The following is a 12,220-nucleotide window of genomic DNA, read 5'->3' on the forward strand; positions in this document are numbered from 1 at the left end:
AGAGATGACGCCAGGTCTGTACAAGAGACACCCTTTGCCCCTTCGCTTCTCCATCACCCCTTCCTGGCTCCCGGGACTGCAGTACGCTCCAGCTTCTCGGCATGCTGCCAACTCAGCATTTTGCAGGCTGGTGGCTTTGCTTGTTCCCCCTCCGGCTCTTTGCACCTCTCCCTTTCCTCCACCTTGGCTGGTTCCCGCTCTCCCTGGCTCGGCTGAGCTGCGCTCCGTTAGCCCGGCCTCTCGCACTGTTCAGCTCTTCCCCGTGACCCCTCTCAGCCTTTGATGGAGTCCTTCGGAGACGTCTGCAGAGCGATCTGCTAAAAAGCTGGCATCTGTCACTGACGAGCCCGCTCCTCGCCGGCGCCCGTCCCGGTCGCAGATCCTGTTGTCTTCGCGCCCAGCTGAGAACCTTGCGTTGCGGGGAGTGGCGGGGGTAGGGGGAAGGGAGCGGGGGGGGGACTCTGCCGTGGTGTGACCGGGAGATGAAGGTGGCGATGGAGCTGAGCTGGGAGCCCAGAAAGAGGCCCCGTGGGTGCATGGCTCGATCCCGTGCCTCTTCCAAACGTACCGGGACCCCATCCCGGACCTTGCTGCGCTGAGAGCCGAGGCCAGCGGCAATGATTGTTTGCCAGTCCCCGCTTCGCCGGGAAAGGGCCGTGACCACCCGGACGGGGGTTGCCGGCCTCTCCCCAAGCTTCTCGTCCAGCTTCCCTAGGCTTGGACTTCGTTCTTGGCTCCCTTTACATGGCTCCCTTTGCCCTCCTCTCCTGAGGGCACGCCTGGCCAGGCTCTTCCCCCTCCACCCCCGGGAACGGCGTGGCTTCTCACGCCTGTTTGCCGGTGATTGCTGGAGAGAGGGCTCTGCCCGCCGAGTCCTCGTCGGGCAGGGGGGGGCTACACAGCCCCTTCTCAGAGGGTGGCCGCCTCTAGCCCCACGTGGGCCTGCAGGGAAAGGAGCTTGGGTGCTGGCGAGCGGTGGAAGAGACCCTTCCCTCAGCCCCCCATCCCCCAAGGACCTCAAGGCAGCCAGTGCCGACGGAGAGACGGCGGGGTCCGCGCTGCCCAGCCGCCTGCAGAGCCTGGAGCGAACGAGGCGACGGCGGGTGGCAGTAGGAAGGCTGATGCGCGACAGCCGGGAGGTGCTCGGCACCGAGCCCGGAACGCGCGGCGAGAACGGGAGCGCGGCGCCCCCGCGGTGCGACTAGCGGGGCCGGAACCACCGACCCCAGCCCACCCGCCGGCGGGAGCCCCGCGGCCAACGCTGGAAACCCTCTGGCAGATGCCGTCCCTTCGCCGCTTCGTCATGGGGCTGCTCCGGTCCCCTACCCTCCATCCTTCCCTCTCTTGTCTCCCTGCGGCCGGCCGTGCCGCACGGCTGCGGTTAGGCGTGCGGCAGCGCCGGAGAGCGATAAACAAGGGCGGCCAGATGCCCCCTGCCATCCTCGCGGCACCACTCCCGGCAGCGCAGCTTATCCCCCGTCCCGGGGCCGCGGGAAGCCGACGCAGCGCCCCCGGAGCCGCCGCCGCCGAGCGGGGCGAGGTGGGGGGGCTGGGAGGGGGGGGGGGAGTGGGTCCGGAGATGCTCGCCACGGAGGCTTCGTGCGCGGCTGCATGCTTGCCGCCTCTCGCCGGGAGCGCAACTTCTGCTCCGACCTGAAGTCGCAGCCCCTCTCTGTTTGTTTATTTCCCCGGCCGCTATGGCCGACTGCCAAGCACGCCGACCTTGCCTATTAAAAACCCATTTTTCTTGCCCTGCGCGGAACAGCAGTTTGCTCGCCGCGCTCCGTTGTTCCGTTAAAATAAAGCGCTGCAAAGTCTGCTCGGGAGTGCCGGGGGGTGGTGGAGCGTGGGGGGCGGTGGTGGAACTGTGCCCGCCTCACGCGTCCCGCCCGGAGCCGGCGCGGTCTCCCGGGGCGCCTCCCGGCGCATCCCGCTCCCCCGCCGCCTGCCGCCGTGCCCTGACATCGCGGCGGGGCGGGGTGACCGCCCCGGCTCCCCGGCCAAACCATTTCCTGCCCTCCGGAGCCGCAGCCCCTAGCCGGCGGCCAAGCGGTAGCTGGGTCTGGCTGGGGGACGGCGGGCAGCGGGGACGGGCGGAGAGGCGGTGGCGGGCTGGAAAAATCAACACACGGCGGCGGTGGCGAAGGGCAGAGGCTGATCCCATTAGCCGAGCTGGGATCAGCCGGAACAGTGAGGTCACCTCTGCCCGGGGAGTCCCGGGCCACCAGACGGAGCAGGGGGGGAGAATGCTCGCTCTCTTCCCTCTCTCCTCTGCCCTTCTCCCCCCCGGTGTCCGCCCCGGGGCCTCATCGGCCGCGTCATGCGAGGAGGGCGTCGGAGGCGACGTCGCTGCCCACCCCCGGGGGAGGGAGCCCAATGACTTCGAGCTGCTGGGCGCGGAGGACCGATTCTCATCGCTGCTTTGTTCGGCGGCGGCGTTGCCTGCCGGGACGCGGTCTGGTCAACCAGCCCCGGCCGGGCCTCGGCTCTCAGCTCCCCCACCCTTGTCACTGCCCCTCCTCTCCGAGCCTCCTCCGACACTCGAGGGCGGCCTCTCTCCCCTCTCCTCTAGGACGATCTAAAAGTCGTCCCAAGCAAGCTGCTTTTAGTGCAGATACAACAATAAAGTATATTGAAATAAGTCTGCGGTTGGTGAGTTTCCAGCGATACTTAATGGCACTCGCGGTAAACAGTCCCTCTCTGTGCTAGCGGGGAAAATCATCCAGACACAAGCACATTCCACCCTCTTTAGGGCTCCCTGGCTGTTATTATAGTTATTGCATTACTCTGGTGTAAGCCTTTTGTAACTAAGCTTCTATAAAGCCCCGCTTACAAGCACCCTGATTAGAATTTTCCTTGCCAGTAACCAAAGGCCACCCGCTTTCCAGTGCTATACAGAGGGAGCCGTCAACAGCCACCCCTCTGAATGTACGCTTTGTTCCTGGCAACAAGGAAACGAGTGGGCTTCTATTGGGGAGAATGCAGCCCTTCTTTTAAATATCACACAGCGAGAGCTGATGGGGCACCGGGCTCCGGAGGGGCCGCGATGGAGGGAGGGAGGGAGACGCCGTGGGGTCACGGGAGCGCGGAGTGGACGAGCCGTAATGCTACCCACGAACAGGCTGCCACACAGCCGACGGCCGTAGGATCATCTGGCTGATCCCCTGCTCAGAGGTGGGCAGGGAAGGATCCGGGGCCTGAATGGAGAAGAAAAAGAAGACGGATAATGGTCTCCCAGCAGCGATCACCGCTCCAGCACCCTGGAGCCTGGCTTCCAGCTCCCCAGGCGCGGAGCGGGCAGCGGTTCGCTGGCCCGGGGAACTTAGGCGCAGGTGGCGGACGGTACCCTCCGGGTGACCCACCCGGCACACCAGCATCCCCTCTTGCCCAGTCCCCAGGGACGCTCGGTGCCCTGGAAAAGCAAACGCCGGGCGGGTTAGAACATCCCCGTTTTTGCAAACACGGCTTGGCTGCCGGGCACCTCCGTCTCCAGGGTCGAGGAATCCCCTGGCGGCGGGGAAGGAGCCCGGCTCCCCCGGGGGGGTCCCCCCGGGTCAGCTGCAGCCCTGCTCTCCGCGCCGGCAGCGAGCAGGCAGCCGGCCGGCCTCCCCCCGGCGGGCTTCGCAGCCAGCCCGGCTATTGTCAGAGCCCCAGAGCCCGTCTCGCCGGGTGCAAGCAATTACTGTGCTGTGTCCAACATGCACGGTAGTGACGTTACTAAAGAGGTGAGAGCTTGACGCTCGGAAGGCCGAAATACTGGGCTTTCGCTTTCATTCAGGATGTGTGTAATACAGAGTCCTTCTCAACTCGCCTGATCTTTAACTTCCTCTAAACCTCTCTCGCTTTTTTTTTTTTTTTTTTTTTTTTTTTTTTTTTCATGTGCTCGTAGAGCAGCAGTGAGAGGCCGAGAGGAAACACGCTGCTGCTGTGCAAAATGTGGACCATGTGTGGGAACTATTTACTCAGAGTGCAACTGCAGGCACTAGGCAAGGGGCTGGCAGCACCGGGGGGCGGTGGATACAGAAGCTATGCCTCTCTCGGTTTTTTCTTCCTTCGTCTTCCCGAAACCCAAACCACGTCGCTGTGTGTGTAACGGTGCATTTTACTGACTTCTCGCTGGGCGCGTGTTGGGTATTTTTTTCCAGTCCTAAGCTTTCGCGATCTGCTTTTGTGTTCACCCACCTCAAGCCTCCGCGGGCAAAGGGTTAAATCTTCGGAGCCCTGCAAGGAAGCAGCAGTTTCAACAACAACAACAAAAAGGAGGAAAAAAAAAAAGAGAAGAAGAAAAAAAAAATTGGGGTGTGTGTTTACGAAGGACTAGGAGCACGCAGAAGCCTCAGAGAGGGCTGCACGGTCCTCTGATCATCCTTTTGGCTGCTGTAGAATAATAATAATAATAAAAAATAATAATCCCGAGCCCTTCTTTTCTGTTTGGCTGTATCAGGAAGTGCCTCTGGCCTTGAAGGTCCCTATTACCTCTCCTCCTTCCCCCCCTCGTTTTTTTCCCTGGGAAGTGAGAAGAGAAAGGTCTGCAGCTGACAAATATTACCCATCCTTTTCATCGATCGGAGCATATACAGATGTGATAGCTTGATATACACTGCAAACTGGCTGATCCATCGCTTTCTCCCTCTCTCGCTGGCTCTGCTTCGGCCTCCTCCCCCTTTGTTCTCCCCCCCCCCCTCCGCCTTTCCCTCTCTTTAAATAGATTTCAAGGCGCTGCCTGTTGGAGAGCAGCTCTCCAGAGAGAGCGAGCTATTGCTTTCCTGCCGATAGCCTCCCCCCTTTCCCCGGTTTCCAAACAGAAAAGAATCCCCGGTTCCAGGAACCTGTTCTGGGGCTTCAGGAAGGAGTTAAACCGGCAGCGAAGAGCAAGATAGGGAGGCAGCTCCCTGAACCATCTCTTTCGAGCCTTGTGTAAAAACAAAACAAAACAAAACAAAGCAAAGCAAAGCAAAAAAAAAAAAAAAAAAAAAAAAAAAAGCGAGTCGGGGCTCCCCGTCGTGCACAACCACGTGGATAGGGGACAGTTTGTTCTGGGCCAGCTCCCGACCTGGCTCCCGGCCGCGACGGGAGCTGCCCCTAGCTCCGGGCTTGCCGGCGCGACTGAGAGCGGGCTGGCGAGCGGCTGGGAGGTGTCTGGCGGCGCGGAGCGAAAGGGTTAAGCCTCCCCTCCACCGCCCTCCTCTCTCGCCAGAGAATAAGCGCTCGCACGAAGTGTTTCTGGGGAGGCAGGCTGCGAGCAGGCCTTTCGCCGTGGATCCATGGCTACCTCGCTGCCTGTCACTGAAATGATGACCCACCCCTGGTGCCCCGTGCGGTCGCTACGGACTGTGAACAGGCACTTGCAATCAGTTTTTCGAAAGGTTAGCCAAGGTCCCCTGCTCTTGCAGACGGGATGCATTACGAAACCGCCTTTTGTATCTACATACACTTATATTAAAAAAAAAAAAAAAAAAAAAAAAAAAAAGGCGAGCAGGAGGCGAGGGAGAGAGATCGGCCTTTCCCGGTCTGGGAGCGAGCTGGGGCAGTGGGATGGTGGGACCCGCATCAGCATCTCAGTCCGCAAAGGCACCAAGTCGCCCGGCAGGCAACACGCCCGCGAAAGGGGTATGCCGGCCCTCATCGCCTGCACCCTCACCTCTCCCCAGCCCTTCCCGGTTGCCCGCCCGGTGACGGAGTGAGCCAGCCGGCGACCGGGCTGCCGAGGCGAAAATAGAGTGGGAGGACGGAGAAGTGCTACCCGGAGAGCTGTTGTGACAGATGCTAAGCTTTGCCCTACGCGTGCTGGTGAGAGAAAGAATTAAAAGCAAGCTGCTTTTTCGATCGAGCTGCTTCCCTGAGCGTCGGAAGGAGCGGCTTGCTAGAAAGCCGTCCATCAGCAACCAGTCCAACCTGCCCGTGATAATATGCGATCAACACCAAATCACCCCCGCTAGGCACGATCCATCATCGCTACGATGCAATGGGCCCTTGTATGGATGTGTCTACACGGGGGGCGGGCGGGGAGGGAAGGGGAGGGAGCGGAAGAGAGGGAGAGCGCGTGTGGATGTGTGTACGGGGGGGTGGGGGCGCATCCTCCACCGGAATGGGAATCGTTGCCTCCCTCGGCTCCCACCGAGCGGAGCTGCCCGAGCCAGCGGAGCCGAAAGTTGCTGGGCCGGGGCTGAGCGGGGAGCCTGGCACACGGCCCCGCCGCCACCTCCCACTGACATCAGCCTCCCCTCCCCCGCTCCTCGCTCCTCCTGGGCAAGCTTGACTGGCGTAAAATTAATAATTAATAGGGTGAAATTGATTAAAGGGCTGGGCGCGCGATGGGGGCGCTCGGAGAGCCCTTCCCTTTCCCGGCCGCTCCGCATCCGCCTCCCCGCCGGCAGCGGGGACTGGCCGCCGCCTAGCCGGGGGAGCTCCGGGGCAGCCTAGCCCGCTCAGGAAGAACAAGGGCACTGGGGACCGAGGAAGGGGAGGAAGGCGGCGGCTGCAGGAGCAAACCCCCCTGAGTGGTTGACTATAACCGAAATCGGACGCATTAGCAGCAGCAGCGGCCGCAGCAGGCAAGGGCTGGCCCCGGAGCTGTCTCGGCTCGGCACAGCTGGGTGTGTGTGGGTGTGTGTACAAAGCCGGGTCCCAGCAGCTGCCTGAGGGCGGTACTCGGAACCACAAGGCCAGCTTCTCCCCCTCCCGGCCCCCCGCTTGCCCCCCCTTCTCCATTTTCCCTACCGCGATCACTCTCTGCCACGGAGGGAGTAGGAACCGCAGGGGACGCGGCCGGGCCAGCGCACGCCTCAGCCTCCAGCCCCGCGGAGGTGGGAAAGGGTTAAACGTTGGAGGGAGACGCGGGGGGGGGGGAGGACGGGGGATGGGGAGCGAGGGGAGGGGGGCTGCCGAGCACAGCGCTGAGCGCAGGGAAACCACAGCGCACCTGGGCTCGGCTCGGGAGCCGGAACGAGCCGCCGCCTCCTCCTCCCTCTTTCCCTCCCGCCCGCCCGCCCGCCCACCCTCCCTTCCTCCAGCTCAGTGCCTGCCTGGCCGGTATCGCGGCTCTATCTCTGCAGCAGCTGGAGCTCAGCTCCTCTGTTCCTATCAGCTGCTGCCTCTAACCCCAGTGACCCAGATAAGCGCTCCCCCCGCACTGCCCCCGCCCGCTAGCGCGCTGGGGGCCCCGGCCCGACTTTCCACCAGCCCTCCCTACCCGCCGCACCGCCTCCCGCTGCCTCTCCGCAGGGCTGCGGGGCCGCCTCCCGGCCGTCCTCAGCCCGGTCTGCAGACCTAGCGGGATCCTACCGGCCCCGTGGCCCTGACCGCTGGCGGGGACAGCAAACCTGGCCCTGAGCCCGCCCCTTCGCTGATCTCTTTCCCCTCGTAGGGGTCGGCGCTAGACCCTATGGTGCCCCTCTCGGACGGCTTAGGGTCATTGTTTCCCTGCGCTGCGCCAGTCAGCCGTCAAAATAATAATTAAAGGCAAAACAAACACCCCGATCCGGTCTTTCCTGGAGACGCGGGTCGGAGCCACCGCAGCCCAAGTGTTGTTATTCCCGTGCTGGAAATAGCCCCGGCTCCACCCTGGACAATCGTCTGTCAGAGGCCTCATCTCTCCCCTCCCTGGAGGCCCTTCCCTGCCCTGCTTTATTTACTTTTGAAGTGTCTGAATTGATGGAGAGCTGCGGACGGCACTTTCTTCCCCTGGCTCCCTCCTTCATCAGGGCTCCGCTGGAGCCTCTTACCGCACCCGGTGCTCCTCGCCAGCTCCGCATGACCCAAGATAACCCGGCCCCGGGGAGGCCACGGAGAGAGGGGGAAGGCGCTTAAGGAAGCCAAACAGATCGATCCGTCCCCAGCCAGGGCAGCAGGAGACTGGGGGGGAGGGCAGAGTGGAAGGGGAGAGTGTTTCGGGGAACCCCCTCGCAGGGACGTTCCGGGGGAGAGGGGGGCTTAGTGAGGGGAGGCAACCGCCTTCCCCACCTCTCCGGAGCGACCTACCCCCTCCTTTCTTTCGCGGAAGGGAGATTGTGGCCGGGCCCGTAACGACACGAGGGATAAACACCAAAGTTATCACCAGCCGTGACCAAAATAAATGCCTGTGATAAAAAAGCACTGACAGGATGATCCATTACGCGGGTGTCACTGCCTACAACGAGGTTCAATCAGATACGCCGGTTGCCGTGGACAACGGGGGAAGCGGCGGTACCGGGCTGACGACTTTTCTGGAGAGGCGGGTGGTGGTTGCCATCAGGGAGGTGACACGGCACGATCTGCGCGAGGGTGGCCCAGCGTCGCGGAAGGGACAGACCGTAGCGGTTCCCCGCCCCCTTCTCCCTCGACGGCCCCGCGGCCCCTCCGACCGGCTTGCCCACCCGTGGTACCGGCCCATCTCCGGGGAGAGGAGTGTCCGCTGCACAGTCTGCCCCTGGGACGTACAGTGTATGCCCGAGGGAGCACACCCAGCTGTCTGGAATGCCGTCGGGCACCTCCTTATTCGTGCCTCCTCTCACCCCCAACACCCCCCCCCGCCCCTCCACCCCCCATTGTGGGTCCGGGAGCGCGGCTCTGCACGTCTCGGCTCCCCGGGTGCCCCGCGTCCCTCCGCAAGCCCGGCGGTGAAAATCAAATGAGTGTTATTTCTATGCAGAGCGACCGTCTTCTAAACGATGCCCTGTTATTAGCAGGGAGAGAGGGAGGGAAGAAAGGCTCTCTGCGGGCTCGGTGTTGCACGTCCTCGCCTCCGGCGGAGCCGCCTGCAGGTGCCAGAGCAGGGGCAGCGGGGGCCGACCTGGCTAGCAACGCCGCCGGGGAGAGCCGTACCCCGGGGCGTTGGGCTAATCGCATAGCAGGTCAACTCGGCGGGACGCCCGGGCCCCGGGCGGTGGGATTAATGGAAGGCTCAGAGGCAGCGGGGACAGCTTGCCGGCCGGTCCGCCTTGTGCCACATTCCTCCGGATCGGGCCGGGCTGGGACTCGCCCCTCCGCGAACAGGGGGTGGGGATGGTGGGGGCAAGGTCCCCGAACCAGGCGGACCAGCGGCCACTCTCCTACAGCTCCCCTCGACCTTGGGAGCACGCAGCCTTTGGAAATAGCCGTGCCCGAGGTGGGAGGCAGAGGGGCACAGGGGACGGTGCCCTCCTCGCCCGTAGGAGGAGCGATGTTGGACCGTCCCCACCGGTGTCCCGGTGCGTGACACGCCAGCTCCGTACCTCTGTCAGTGTGAGAAACTTCCCGGCTGCTTGTGACGGGTGGCTGCGCCGCCGCGACGCATCCTCTGGTCCCGAGCCTTCTCCCCCGCCCCCCCGAACATAAACGCAGCCCCCCCGCTGCCGCCCCCTTCCCGTCACGATTTAATGCTTTTCATGTTCTTCGGCAACTGCGTTTCCGCAGAGAAACCCCGGCGCGCTCCCAGCTCGGCGGCTCAGCTGTATTGTGGCGAGCTCAGGCACAGCCGGAGTGAATCCATTACGCCTCGATCCTACAATACAGGTTTATGCGGATACCCTCTGATTTACATTTAAAACAGCGCAGAGGCATTGTCTGCTAGCCTGAAAAGAAAACACAGCCCCATAACTTCAAATGACCTTCAAAGCAGTGCAATTAACTCCGGTAATTATCAGTACACGCCTTTTTGAAAAAGACACAGGTGCTCGCGTCGGTGCTGTTCCACCTGGTTAAGCAGCCTCGTCCTACCAGGGAATGACCCCCCCACACACACACAAACACACCTTCGCAATCCCCAGATCTAGGACTCGCTCCGCCGTTTCTACATTTCGAAATCTGCCTTCATCCTCCCCTTCCCCCGCCCGCCGCCTGGGCTGAGGGACAGCTTGCTCAGCGCGGCAAGGCTTTGTCACACCGCCACACACACCAACACGTCGCTGGCTGGTGCCGGCGGCGTGTTTGCTTTCCCGACTCCCACAAAGCCCTCCCCTCCCGCCGGTCCCCGGCCCGCAGGCCACGCAGAGCCGAAATTTAGGTTAATAGGATGGGCTTTGATCCGTGGCCCCCTTCGCCCTTCCCTCACCCCGAATGACATCGATCCACTGCATTTACTCCCACGCCGTTCGGCCCCCAGTGCTCCTGCAGTCACGCTCTGCGCGACCGGAGGGAGTAAATAAATATCCGCGAAATACCCAAACCGGTGGTGGCCCCCAGCCCTGACTCCCCCTGCCCCGCGGTCGCGGAGGTGCGCACGAGTGGCCGGTCGCCGGCGGCTGAATGTGCAGTGTCATGATGGCTCCCACGGCCCGCGGGCAGTATCCGGGGCAGCACCGGGAACGGCACCGGGGATGCGGGAAGGTCGGGGAGCGAAGTGGAGGGGGGGGCTGCCAGCCCCGCAGAAACCGCTGGCCCGCCTCTCCTTTTCCCCTCTTTTGCACACACGCACACACATACACACGCACGCACAAAATAAATAAATAACGAGGCGGCTGGAGCCATCTGGGGTTGGATGGCTTCTCATCTCATTACAGAGCATTAGGAGAAACAGGCAAATATACAGCTATTAAAATTAATCGCCTCGCGCTGTCAGCTGAACATAATGGAAATTATTTATAGGCTGCCTACGATGCCTTTCTCGTCACGGAGGCTTGGTGCGGAGAGGCGCACTCACGGCTCCCAGCACGGAGAGGCGTGCGGGGCCATACAGGGGGCGCCGGGCTAGGCTCGGCCCCGGGCAGTGAAGTTTGGGAACCCCGGCCGACGAGGGGGGTGGAAAGGAAGGGAAAACCAAGCGGCGGAGGTGCCGTGTATAACGAGTTAGGATGGCTGATTTTCAGGTGACTGGAGGGAAGTGGCAGAGGCGCGAATAGGGCAAACCGCGTTGCTGGAGGCCTCCCCGGGCTGCTCTGGCGCAGCGTCCCCAGGGAGGTGTGAGGCAGGGTCGGAGGGCAGCGGGCGGACTCTTCCAGAAATAAACCCCCTCCGAAAACGGCGCTAAGTGCTCACAAGACACCGTGCAATGCGGCGAGGGCTCGCCGCGGGAGGGGGGCGATGAGCTTCCCGAGCGATCTGCCTGCAGATCTCTGCTACCAGATGAAATGTTGTTAGCTTTTCCGCTTCTGCCCTTGGAGCAGACTTTCGGAGCTGTTTGCTTCTGCTCTGGGAGAGATGGGGGTCTCTACCACTTGAGGGGGAAGAGAAAGATAACAAAACAACCAACCATTTAAACCCAAACAGCTATGTCGACCATGGCTGGCCTGTTTTTTTCGACCGAGAAAGCGCCTTTAGGAACGGGGGAAGGGCTACCTAGGGATTCCCCATCTCCATCCCAGGCTGTTTCGTCCAAGAGAGCTGCTCTCGGCTCGGCCGGGTCTCGCCGCCTTCCCCCTGCAGATTTGGGGCTCACCGTCGTTCTCTGATGGCGTGAGAACTTAAAAACTCATCCACAGGGACTGGAGGAGGCGAAGTACGGCTGCCACAGGCAGCTGGAGCCGCCGGAGGAGCCCGGATGGCACCGGCTGGGATGGGGAAGGTGCGAGAAAGCCCGAGCGGGAGGCTGGAAACGCAGCTCCACCAGGCTTGAGAGGTGATTAAATACACTCGGGCCCCTCTCCCCAGCCTGCCTGAGGCTAAGACCCGCAGCTCAGCGGGTAATTGACAGTCTCAATCCAAAATTGAAACATGTGTTAACAACAACGCCACGCATCCTAAGAGCTACCCGGGAGATCGCCACCTCACGGTCTTTATATATTATTTGAATCCACCGGAGGAAAGTGTCACGAGGTTTTCTGAGCACGTTTCACCCCTATCTGTAAATCAGCTCTTATCACTGCTAGCTGCTCAGACAGAGGCAGCCTCTGCTTTACAGCGCCGGAGGAGGAGAGCCATTGCTCTCTCGCAGCGATGTTTCCCTGCCTCCTCCAGGCGAAGCCCACCGGCACACTCGGGCCACCTCCCAGAGGAACGTATCCCCCGCTCCGGGGGTGAACCTTAGCGGCGGGGCAGCTCCGGGTCGCCCGTGTCCGAGAGCGAGAGAGGACAGGCTGCAAGGCTCCACGACGTTTCCGCACGGAGGAGGCAGCGGAGACGTGGCTCTTCGGGGAGCGCAAGCCCACACCTCGCACCTGCCTCCCCCGGGAGCCCCCTCCCCGCTAGGACAAGTGGGACTCTAGTTGTGTGTGTGTGTGTGTGCCCTGCCCCATGGGCCAGGGTCACACAGCTGCAAACGGGAACCAGCGCCCTTGAAGCATCTTTTCCGCGGAAGACTGCGTGTTTCTGGAGCTCCCTGCACCGA

The 12,220-nt window shown here is 62.3% G+C and overlaps 1 long non-coding RNA gene across 2 annotated transcripts; it reads right to left on the reverse strand.

Moving 5' to 3' along the window:
* Nucleotides 1–3,768: 3,768 nt before the first annotated feature.
* On the reverse strand, nt 3,769–6,961 carry LOC139799248 (uncharacterized). Of its 2 annotated transcripts, none has more exons than XR_011727196.1 (2): nt 6,721–6,961; nt 3,769–4,221 (listed from the first exon to the last, which is right to left on the reverse strand). It is a non-coding gene; the product is annotated as an uncharacterized lncRNA (long non-coding RNA). The 2 variants fall into 2 exon arrangements; XR_011727197.1 differs by lacking the exon at nt 6,721–6,961 and adding an exon at nt 4,830–4,937.
* Nucleotides 6,962–12,220: the final 5,259 nt, after the last annotated feature.

Source organism: Heliangelus exortis, chromosome 1 (genome assembly GCF_036169615.1).
Source record: "Heliangelus exortis chromosome 1, bHelExo1.hap1, whole genome shotgun sequence".
In the NCBI taxonomy this organism is placed as follows: domain Eukaryota; kingdom Metazoa; phylum Chordata; class Aves; order Apodiformes; family Trochilidae; genus Heliangelus; species Heliangelus exortis.